The sequence below is a fragment of the Vigna radiata genome, unplaced genomic scaffold, assembly GCF_000741045.1.
Source record: "Vigna radiata var. radiata cultivar VC1973A unplaced genomic scaffold, Vradiata_ver6 scaffold_458, whole genome shotgun sequence".
NCBI lineage: Eukaryota > Viridiplantae > Streptophyta > Magnoliopsida > Fabales > Fabaceae > Vigna > Vigna radiata.
The window spans coordinates 22,551-35,794 of NW_014543427.1; the positions used below are offsets into that span (position 1 = coordinate 22,551).

The window sequence follows — 13,244 nt, forward strand, 5'->3', positions numbered from 1 at the left end:
TTAAGAAACCTTCTTCTAAACATGTTCTTTTATACATTTTGTTGGGTCATAGAAAACTAATTAGAGATATGTTTGATGCTTATTGTAGATTAATCTTTGACCCAAGAGGAACTTCTATGGAGTCTACAATAATAAGTCCTCAGGAGAACCATCAAGATTTGAGGACAAATCCTTTCCAAGGGGGAGGGGATGATGACTTGGGTCCAATAATAAGTCTCTGCACCAACAGTCTACTCCTGAGTTTTCCCGATTCCAACTAGCTTCCTTCCGGTGGAAGGCTGCCTGAGCTAGATCTCACCATCACCGAGAGCTCCTCTGCCATCAAATTCCTCCACTGATCTGCATCTTTCGCTGCTACCAAACACTGCAAGACGTCCGTTGCTTGTTCTCCCCTTCCACTGGCTGGATCGACTTCATCAAAAACCCCTTCAAAACACTTATAGACCCATAAAAACCCACTATAAACCCTTCAAAAACGACTATAAACCCTTCAACACCACTACAAAACCTCTCAAAACACTTATAAACCCCTTAAAAACCACTATAAACCCCTAAAAACCACTAAAACCCCCTCAAAACACCTATAAACCCCTTAAAGGTGTGTATGGGCGAATATGAGTGTAGGTATAAGTTTGTATGTGGGTCGGTGTGTGTATGTGTTTGTCTGTGAGTGTGTGTGGATGCTTGCGTGTATGTGTTCTTGTGTTTGTGTGTGTGTGTGTGTGTGTGTGTTTGTGTGGGTAATATGTGTGTGTAGGTGTGTATGTGTTTGTGTTTATACAATTATGTGTGTTTGTGTATGTGTTTTTGTGTGTGTGTGTGAGAGTCTGTGTGTGTGCGTGTTTGTGTATGTATGAGTGTCTGTGTGTGTGTCTTTATGTGATTGTGTGTGTCATGTGTGTGCGTGTGTGTGTTTATGTGTTTATGTTGGTGGTATGTGTGGGAGTATAAGTTTTTATGTGTGTGGGTGTGTGCGTGTGTGTAATATATGTGTTTGTGTAAGTGTGTGTGTGTGTCTGAATGTGTGTTTGTGTGTTGTTTCTGCATGTTTGTGTGAGAGTGTGTATGTGTGTGTTTGTTTGGTAATATGTGTGTGTGAGTCTGTCTGTGTCTGTTTTCATATAATTACGTGTGTTTGTGTATGTGTTGGTGTGTGTGTGTGTGTGTGTTTGTAGTGTAATATGTGTGTTTGTGTATGTAATATATGTGTTAAGGTGTTTGTGTGTGTGTATCTATGTGCTTATGTGTTGTGAATGGGGGGTTTATGTACGTGTGTGTTTGTTTGAGTGTGTGTGTTTGTTTGTGTCTTTGAGAGTGTTTGTGTGTATGTGTCTTTGTGTGCGTAATATGTGTGGGTGGGTAGGTGTGAGTTGGATATGCTTATACGGTTGTGCGTGTGTGTGTTTATGTGTTTAATACAAGTGTTTGTCAGAATGTTTGTGTGTTTTTGTATTTGTGTGTGTCCATGTGTGTGTGTGTCGGTTTGTGTGTGTGTTTGTGTTCGTGCGTGTGTGTTTGTTTGGGCGTGAGTTAGTGTGTGCATTTTTATTTGTGTTTGTATGTGTTTGTTTTTGTATTTGTATGTGTGAGTGTGTGTGATTGTATGTTTTAATGTTTGGGAGAGAGAGAGAACGAAAAAAAGAGAGAGTGTGTGTGTGTGTCTGTGTTTGTGTATGTGATGTGTGTATTTATGTTTACGTGTGTTTATGTGGGTGATATGTGTGTGTAGGTGAATAAAAGTGTAAGTATAGGTTTGTGTATGTGTGTGTAATATATGTGTTTGTATGGGCCGGTGTGTGCGTAATATCTGTGTGTGTTTGTTTGTATGTGTTTGTGGTGGTAGATGCGTATGTGTTTGTGTGTGCATTCTTGTGTGTATGTGTATGTGTGTTTGTGTGTGTGTGTGTGTTGTTGGGTGTGAATGTGTGTTTGTGCTTGCTTGTTTGTGTGAGAGCGTGTGTCTGTGTTTGTGTGGCTAATATGCGTGTGTGTGGGTGTATCTGTGTTTATACAGTTACGAGTGTTTATGAATATGTTAGTGTAATATGTGTGTGATGTGTGTTTGTGTGGGTGTATCTGTGTTTATACAGTTACGAGTGTTTATGAATATGTTAGTGTAATATGTGTGTTTGTGTATGTATGAGTGTGTGTGTGTGTGTGTGTGTGATGTGTGTGTGTGATGTGTGTGTGTGATGTGTGTGTGTGTGTGTTTATGTGAGTGATATGTGTGTGAGGGTATAAGTTTGTATGTGTGTGTGTAATATATGTGTTTGTGTGGGTGGATGGGTTTGTGTGTGTGTGTGTAATATGTGCGTGTGTGTGTGTGTGTCTATGTTTGTGTGTGTGTGTGTGTTTGTGTGTGTGCATGTATGAATGTGTGTTTGTGTTTGTGTGGGTAATATGTGTGTATGTGAGTGCGTATGTGTCTGTGTTTATACAGTTACGTGTGTTTGTGTTTGTGTTTTTGTGTGTGAGAGTGTGTTTTTTTGTGTGTGTACTATGTGTGTTTGTGTATGTAATATATATGTGTTAATGTGTATGAATATGTGGATGGGTTTTTGTGTGTATACGTATGTGTGTGTTTTTTTTATGTTTGTGTGAGTGTGTGTGTGTTTGTTTGTGTTTGGGAGTGTTTGTATGTGAGTTTCTTTGTCTTCGTAATGTGTGTGTGTATGTGGGTGTGTGTGGCTATATGTTTATACCATTGTGCGTGTGTGTGTGTTTATGTGTTTAATATATGTGTTTGTGAAAGACTGTGTGTAGGTCATTTTTTGTGTGTATGTGTGTTTCTGTGTGTAATATGCGTGTGGGTTTAAATACCTTTTTAGTCCCCAAGTTCGGGACTGAATTTCTGTTTTGTACCCGGTTTTAAAAATGAAAACATTAGATCCCTATGTTATGAAAATTGTATGAATAAGGTCCTCTCCGTTAAGTTCACAGCAACGACTTTAATTCTATGCTGATCTGGCACACTTTTTATCTTCTCTCCTCTGCTGCACAGTTTTTTCTCTGTCATGTTCAGTTTTTTCTCTCTCTTCCATTAATGCAATTAAGTGTTGACAAATTTCCACGTTCGATGGGGCCCACATAAATAAGCAACTGAAAGCCTTTGCTTCACCCGATTCATCAAGACCCGTGGAGCACACTCCAGTACAACTCGAGCATTTTAACAACTATGGCCCCAAGATTACCACTGGTTAGTATATATTTGTGTGTATACTAATGTTTCTTGATATGTCGGAAATCTCTAGGCTTATTTTAACAATTATGGCCCCAAGATTACCACTGGTTAGTATATATGTGTGTGTATACTAATGTTTCTTGATATGTCGGAAATCTCTGGGCTTATTTTTGAAATTTGTTTTTATCTTTTTGTTTAGTGACATTGTCATGCAATATGATGAAACGATGAAAAAGCTAGCGGAAAAACTGATGTGGCTGATGTTGGAATTTCTGGGTATCACAAAGGAAGACCTAAAATGGGCCGGTGCAAAAGGTCAATTCAAAATGACTTGCGCTACCTTGCAACTGAATTCGTACCCAACATGTCCGGATCTGGATCGGGCAATGGGTCTGGCCGCCCACACGGATTCCACCCTTTTGACAATTCTTTACTAGGACAACTTAAGCGGACTGCAAGTTCACCGGAAAGGCAGCGTATGGGTGACGGTGCTGCCAGTGAATGTCGGGCTTGTGGTAAACGTGGGAGACCTGATGCAGATATTGTCAATCGAGTTGTACTGGAGTGTGCTCCACGGGTCTTGATGAATCGGGTGAAGCAAAGGCTTTCAGTTGCTTATTTATGTGGGCCCCCATCGAACGTGGAGATTTGTCAACACAAGAACTTTCTGCCAAATTTTAATAATAATTACACTTAATTGCATTAATGGAAGAGAGAGAGAAAATTGAACATGATAGAGAAAAAACTGTGCAGCAGAGGAGAGAAGAGAAAAAGTGTGCCAGATCAGCATAGAATTAAAGTCGTTGATGTGAACTTAACGGAGAGGACCTTATTCATACAATTTTCATAACATAGGGATCTAATGTTTTCATCTTTAAAACCGGGTACAAAACAGAAACTCAGTCCCCAACTTGGGGACTAAAAAGGTATTTAAACCCACACGCATATTACACACAAAAACGCACATACACACAAAAAATGACTCACACACAGTCTTTCACAAACATAAATTAAACACATAAACACACACACAGTCTTTCACAAATACAGAAAAAAACACAAACAAACACAAATGAAAATACACACACTAACTCACGCCCAAAGAAACACACACAGACACACACACAAACCGACACACACACAGTGACACCCACAAACGCAAAAACACACAAACACTCTGACAAACACATGTATTAAACACATAAACACACACACACACGCACAACCTTATAAACATATACACTCTCACACCCACCCACACACACACATATTACGCAAACAAAGACACAAAGACACAAACACTCCAAAACACACACACTCAAACAAACACAAAAAAACACACACATACATAAACCCCCCATTCACACACATACGCACATAGATACACACACACATGCACCGAAACACACATATATTACATACACAAACACACATATTACACTACAAACACACACACACACAAACACATACACAAACACACGTAATTATACAAACACAAACACAAACATACTCACACACACACATATTACCAAACAAACACACACACACACTCTCATACAAACATGCACACACAACACACAAACCCACATTCAGACACATACACACCCATAAACATTAACACTCACACACATAAACACCCACACAAACACATATATTACACACACGCACACACCTACATACATACAAACTTATACCCCCACACACATACCACCAACATAAACACATAAACACACACACACACACGCACACACATCACACACACAATCACATTAACACACACACACACAAAGACACTCATACATACACAAACACACACACACACAGACTCACAATAAAACACATACACAACCACACGTAACTGTATAAACACAAACACAAACACACCTACACACACATATTACCCACACAAACACACACACACACACAAACTCACACACACACACAAAAAAACACATACACAAACACACGTAACTGTATAAATACAAAAACAAACACAGCTACACACACATATTACCCACACAAACACACACACACACTCTCACACAAACATGCACACATAAACACACATTCACACACACAAACACACACACATAAACACAAACACAAACACACACACCTCCACAAACACATATATATTACACACACACCCACCCACATACAAACTTATACCCACACTCTTATTCGCCCATACACACATCACCCACATAAACACACACAAACACATAGACACACATACAATCTCTCTCTCTCTCTCTTAAACACGAAAATACACAATCACACTTACATTTACACACAAACAACACATTATAGTGCTTATTGAGCGGTTTGTAAGTGTTTTTAGTTGTTTTAGGGGTTTTTAAGGGTTTATAGTGGTTATTGAGGGGTTTATAAGTGTTTTTAGTAGTTTTTAGTGGTTTTTAAGGCTTTATAGCGGGTTTATAAGTGTTTTTAGGGGTTTTTAAGGGTTTATAGTGGTTTTTTAGGAGTTTATAAGTGTTTTTAGGGGTTTTTGGTGGTTTTTAAGGGTTTATAATGGTTTTTGAATGTTTATATGTGTTTTAAGGGGTTTTATTCGTTTTTAAGAGTTTATATTGGATTTTGAGGGGTTTAAATGTGTTTTCAGTGGTTTTTGAGGGGTTTAAAAGTGTTTTTAGAGGTTTTTAAGGGTTTATAGTGGTTTTTGATGGGTTTATAAGTGTTTTTAGTGGCCTTTAGGGGTTTATAGAGGTTTTTGAGGGGTTTAAAAGTGTTTTTAGGGGGTTCGAGTGGATTTTAAGGTTTTCAGTGGGTTTGAAGGGTTTATAATGGTTTTTCAAGGGTTTATAGTGGTTTTTTAAGGGTTTTTAAGTTTTTTGAGGGGTTTTAGTGGTTTTCAGGGGTTTATAATGGTTTTTAAGGGGTTTATAAGTGTTTTGAGGGGGTTTTAGTGGTTAATATTGCTTTTTTAGGGGTTTATAAGTGTTTTGAGGGTTTTTAGTGATTTTTAGTGGTATTTTTGGGCTTTTAGAGTATTTAAGGGGTCTTTTTAGGTTTTTATGGTTTTTAAGGGGTATTTTTCAGTTTTAGGGTTTTTAAGGGGTATTTTTGGATTTTTATGGTTTTAAGGATATTTTTGGGTATTTTTGGGTGTTTAGGGTTTTTAAGGGATTTTTTTTTTTTGTTTTTGGGGTTTTTAAGGGGCATTTTTGGGTTTTTATGGTTTTTAAGGGATATTTTTGTGTTTTTGTGGGTATTTTTCGGCTTTTAGCCCCTTTTAGGGGTATTTTCAGATTTTTAGGGTTTTTAAGGGGTATTTTGGGGTTTTTATGGTTTTTAAGGGGTATTTTCGGGTTTTTAAGGGATATAAGAGATATTTTTGGGTTTTTTAGGGGTAGTTTTGGGGTTTTAAGGGATATTTTTCTATTTTTGGGTTTTTAAGGGGCATTTTTATGTTTTTATGGTTTCTAAGTGGTATTTTTGGGTTTTTAGGGTTTTTAAGTGGTTTTTTTGGGTTTTTAGAGTATTTAAGGGGTATTTTCGGGTTTTTATGATTTTTAAGGGGTATTTTTGGGTTTTTATGATTTTTAAGGGGTATTTTTGGGGTTTTAGGATTTTTAAGGTGAATTTTTGGAGTTTTAGGGTGTTTTTTTAACTTTGGGTTTTTAGGGTTTGTTAAGGGTATTTTTGGATTTTTAGGGTTTTTAAGGGGTATTTTCGGGTTTTTAGTGTTTTTTGGGGATTTCTGGGTTTTTAAAGGATATTTTTCTGTTTTTAGGGTTTTAAGGGATATTTTTGGGTATTTTTGGGTTTTTTTAACAAAAAAATATCCCTTAAAAACCTTAAAAACCCAAAAATACCCCTTAAAAACCCTAAGAACCCAAAAATATCCCTAAAAATCCTAAAAACCCGAAAGTTCCCTTAAAACCCCTAAAAACCCAAAATTACCCCTTAAAAACCTTGAAAACCCAAAAATACCCCTTAAAAACCCTGGAAATCCAAAAATACCCCTAAAAAAATCTGAAAACCCAAAAATACCCAAAAAAACCCAATAAAGCATAAAATTCCCTTTAAGAATCCTAAAAACCGAAAAATACACCTTAAAAACCATAAAAACCCGAAAATACCCCTTATATACTCTAAAAACCCAAAAATACTCCTTAAAAACCAAAAAATACCACTAAAAATCATTAAAAACTCTCAAAACACTTATAAACCCCTAAAAACCAATATAAACCCCTAAAAATCACTAAAACCCCCTCAAAATACATATTGACCCCTTAAAAATCATTATAAACCCCTAAAACCACTAAAAACTCCTCAAAACACTTGTAAACCCCTAAAAACCCACTATAAACCCTTTAAAATCGACTATAAACCCTTCAAAACCACTATATGCTTATACGATTGTGCGTGTGTGTGGGTTTATGTGTTTAATACATGTGTTTGTCAGAATGTTTGTGTGTTTTTGTGTTTGTGTGTGTCCATGTGTGTGTGTGTGTGGGTTTGTGGGTGTGTTTCTGTGCGTGCGTGTGTTTGTTTGGGTGTGAGTTAGTGTGTGCATTTTTATTTGTGTTTGTATGTGTTTGTTTTTGTATTTGTATGTGTGAGTGTGTGTGTGTGTGATTTTATGTTTTAATGTTTGAGAGAGAGAGAACGAGAAAAAGAGAGAGTGTGTGTCTATGTGTTTGTGTATGTGATGTTTGTATTTGTGTTTGTGTGTGTTTATGTGGGTGATCTGTGTGTAGGTGAATGGAAGTGTAAGTATAGGTTTGTGTATGTGTGTAATAGGTGTTTGTATGGGCCGGTGTGTGCGTAATATCTGTGTGTTTGTTTGTATTTGTTTGTGGTGGTAGGTGTGTATGTGTTTGTGTGTGCATTCATGTGTGTATGTGTGTTTGTGTGTGTGTGTATGTTGTTGTGTGTGAATGTGTGTTTGTGCTTGCTTGTTTGTGTGAGAGTGTGTGTTTGTGTTTGTGTGGGTAATATGCGTGTGTGTGGGTGTATCTTTGTTTATACAGTTACGAGTGTTTATGAATATGTTAGTGTAATATGTGTGTTTGTGTGCGTATGAGTGTGTGTGTGCTGTGTGTGTGTGTTTATGTGGGTGATATGTATGTGTGGGTATAAGTTTGTATGTGTGTGTGTAATATATGTGTTTGTGTGGGTGGGTGGGTTTGTGTGTTTGTGTGTGTGTAATATGTGCGTGTGGGTCTGTGTCTATGTTTGTGTCTCTGTGTGTGTATGTGTGTTTGTGTGTGTGCATGTATGCATGTGTGTTTGTGTTTACGTGGGTAATATGTGTGTATGTGAGTGTGTAGGTGTCTGTGTTTATACAGTTACGTGTGTTTGTGTATGTGTTTTTGTGTGTGAGTGTGTGTGTGTGTGTTTGTTTGTGTGTGTACTATGTGTGTTTGTGTATGTAATATATATGTGTTAATGTCTATTTATGTGTGGATGGGTTTTTGTGTGTATACGTGTGTGTGTTTTTTTTTGTTTATCTGAGTGTGTGTGTGTGTTTGTTTGTGTTTGTATGTGAGTGTCTTTGTCTGCGTAATGTGTGTGTGTATGTGGGTGTGTGTGGCTATATGTTTATACGATTGTGCGTGTGTGTGTGTTTATGTGTTTAATATATGTGTTTGTGAAAGACTGTGTATGAGTCATTTTTTGTGTGTACGTGTGTTTCTGTGTGTAATATGCATGCGTGTGTGTTTGTGTGTTTGTTTGGTTAATTTTATCGTGGGTGATCTTATAGTAGGGAATTTTATCGTGGGCGAACTTATCGTGGGTAATCTTATGGTAGGTGATCTTAGAGTGGGTGATCTTATCGTGGGTGAACTTATAGTGGGTGATTTTATCGTGGGTGATCTTATCGTGGGTGATTTTATCATGGGTAATCTTATTGTGGGCGATCTGATCAAGAGGTGAACTTATTGTCAGTAATTTTATTGTGGGTAATCTTATCATGGGTGGTCTTATAATGAGTGATTTTATTGTGCGTGATCTTATAATGAGTGACTTTATCGTGGGTGATCTTATAGTGGGTGATTTTTTCGTGGGTGATCTTACAGTAGGTGATTTTATCGTGGGAAAAGCTGCGTCACTATTAGCGGGGTTAAAACCGACGGTATTAGCGGGCGTTTTAACCCCTGGTATTAGCGGGGGTTTTAACCCCCGGTATTTGTGTGGGTTTTAAACAACGGTATTAGCGGAGGTTTTAACCCCAAGAAAGTATGTTACCCGGATTAGGAAAACCCTTGGAAAAGCTTTGAAAAACTGTGTGACTATTAGCGGGGGTTTCAACCCCCGGTATTGGCGGGGGTTTTAACCACCGGTATTGGCGGGGGTTTTAACCCCCAGTATTGGCGGGGGTTTTAACCCCCGATATTAGCGGGTGTTTTAACCCCTGTAAAGTATGTTACCCGGATTAGGAAAACCCTTGGAAAAGCCTTGAAAAACCGCGTGACTATTAACGGGGGTAAAAACCCCCGGTATTAGCGGGGGTTTTAACTCCCGGAAAGTATGTTACCCAGATTAGGAAATCCCTTGGAAAAGCTTTCAAAAACTGCGTGACTATTAGCGGGGGTTTTAACCCCCGGTATTGGCGGGGGTTTTAACCACCGGTATTGGCGGGGGTTTTAAACCCCGGTATTGGCGGGGATTTTAACCCCCGATATTAGCGGGTGTTTTAACCCCTGGAAAGTATGTTACCCGGATTAGGAAAACCCTTGGAAAAGCCTTGAAAAACCGCGTGACTATTAGCGGGGGTAAAAACCGTGGGTATTAGCGGGGATTTTAACCCCCGGTATTAGCGGGGGTTTTAACCCCCGGAAAGTATGTTACCCGGATTAGGAAAACCGTTAGAAAAACTATGGGAAAAGCTTCGTCACTATTAGCGGGGGTTAAAACCCCCGGTATTAGCGGGGGTTTTAACCCCCGGTATTTGCGGGGGTTTTAACCCCCGGTATTTGCGGGGGTTTTAACCCCCGGTATTTGCGGGGGTTTGAACCCCCGGTACTAGTGGGGGTTTTAACCCCGGTATTAGCGGAGGTTTCAACCCCCAGAAAGTGTGTTACCCGGATTAGGAAAACCCTTGGAAAAGCTTTGAAAAACTGCATGACTATTAGCGGGGGTTAAAACCGCCGGTATTAGCGGGGTTTTAACCCCCAGAAAGTATGGTACCCGGATTAGGAAAACCCTTAGAAAAACTATGGGAAAAGTTTCGTCACTATTAGCGGGTGTTAAAACCGCTGGTATTAGCGGGGGTTTTAACCCCCGGAAAGTATGTTACCCGATTAGGAAACCCCTTGGAAAAGCTGTGGGGAAAAGATGCGTCACTATTAGCGGGGGTTAAAATCGACGGTATTAGCGGGGGTTAAAACCCCCGGTATTAGTGGGGGTTTTAACCCCCGGAAAGTATGTTACTTGGATTAGGAAAACCCTTGAAAAAGCAGTGGGGAAAAGTTGTGTCACTAATAACGGGGGTTAAAACCGTGGGTATTAGCGAGACTTTTATGTCCCGTAAAGTATGTTACTCGGATTAGGCAAACCCTTAGAAAAGCTGTGGGGAAAAGCTGCATCACTATTAACGGGGGTTAAAACCGCCGATATTAGCCACAGAAACACAAACACACTCTCACACAAACAAGGAAGCACAAACACACATTCACTCACACACATACACACACACATGCATGCACACACAAACACACACACACACACCTACCACCACAAACACATACAAACAAACACACACACATATTATACACACACACCTGCCCATACAAACACATATATTACACACACATACACAAACCTATACCTACACTTCCATCCACCTATACACACATATCACCCACATAAACACACGCAAACACACATAGACACATCACACAAACAAACATATAGACACACACACACTCTCTCTCTTTTTCTCTTTCTCTCTCTCTCAAACATTAAAACATACAATCACACACAAACACATTCACGCACACACAAACACACTCACACATACAAATATAGAAACAAACACAAACAAACACAAATAAAAATAAAAAAACACACACTAACTCACACCCAAAGAAACACACACAGACACACACACAAACCGACACACACACATGGACACCCACAAACGCAAAAACACACAAACACTCTGACAAACACATGTATTAAACACATAAACACACACACACACCGCACAACCTTATAAACATATGCACTCTCACACCCACCCACACACACACATATTACGCACACAAAGACACAAAGACACAAACACTCCCAAACACACANACTCAAACAAACACAAAAAAACACACACATACATAAACCCCCTATTCACACATACATAAACCCCCCATTCACACACATACGCACATAGATACACACACATATATTACACACACACACACACATATTACAATACAAACACACACACACACACACAAACACATGCACAAACACACGTAATTATACAAACACAAACACACTCACATACACACATATTACCAAACGAACACACACACACTCTCACACAAACATGCACACACAACACACAAACCCACATTCAGACACACACACACACCCATAAACATTGACACCCACACACACAAACACATATATTACACACACGCACACACCTACATACATACAAACCTATACCCCTACACACATACCACCAACATAAACACATAAACACACACACACACACACACATCAGACACACAATCACATTAACACACACACATACAAAGACATTCATACATACACAAACACACACACACACACAGACTCACACGCACACACACAGAAACACATACACAAACGCACATAACTGTATAAACACCAAACACAAACACACCTACACACACATATTACCCACACAAACACACACACACACACAGACTCACACATACACACAAAAACACATACACAAACACACATAACTGTATAAACACAAACACAAACACACCTACACACACATATTACCCACACAAACACACACACACACACGCAGACTCACACACACACACACACACACAAAAATACATACACAAACGCACGTAACTGTATAAACACAAACATAAACACACCTACACACACATATTACCCACACAAACACACACACACACACTCACACAAACATGCACATATAAACACACATTCACACACACACACACACACATAAACACACAAACACAAACACACACACCTCCACAAACACACATATATTACACACACACACCCACCCCACATACAAACTTATACCCACACTCCTATTCGCCCATACACACATCACTCACATAAACACACACAAACACATAGACACACACACAATCTCTCTCTCTCTCTCATACTCGAAAACACACAATCACACTTAGATTCACACACAAACAACACATTATAGTGGTTATTGAGGGGTTTGTAAGTGTTTTTAGTAGTTTTTAGTGGTTTTTAAGGCTTTATAGCAGGTTTAGAAGTGTTTTTAGGGGTTTCTATGGGTTTATAGTGGTTTTTTAGGGGTTTATAAGTGTTTTTAGGGGGTTTTAGTGGTTTTTAAGGGTTTGTAATGGTTTTTGAATGTTTATATATGTTTTAAGGGGTTTTAGTCGTTTTTAAGAGTTTACATTGGTTTTTGAGGGGTTTAAAAGTGTTTTTAGTGGTTTTTGAGGGGTTTAAAAATGTTTTTAGTGGTTTTTAAGGGTTTATAGTGGTTTTTGATGGGTTTATAAGTGTTTTTAGTGGTCTTTAAGGGTTTATAGTGGTTTTTGATGGGTTTATAAGTGTTTTTAGTAGTCTTTAGGGGTTTATAGAGGTTTTTGAGGGGTTTAAAAGTGTTTTTAGGGGATTTGATTGGATTTTAAGGTTTTCAGTGGGTTTGAAGGGTTTATAATGGTTTTTCAAGGGTTTATAGTTGTTTTTTAGGGGTTTATAAGTTTTTTGAGGGGTTTTAGTGGTTTTCAGGGGTTTATAATGGTTTTTAAGGGGTTTATAAGTGTTTTGAGGGGGTTTTAATGGTTTTTAGGGGTTAATATTGGTATTTTAGGGGTTTATAAGTGTTTTGAGGGTTTTTAGTGATTTTTAG

General features: G+C 38.5%; 1 pseudogene; it reads left to right on the top strand.

The window, feature by feature from the left end:
• Window positions 1-3,265: 3,265 nt before the first annotated feature.
• LOC106754388 lies at window positions 3,266-4,117 on the top strand (annotated as a pseudogene).
• Window positions 4,118-13,244: the final 9,127 nt, after the last annotated feature.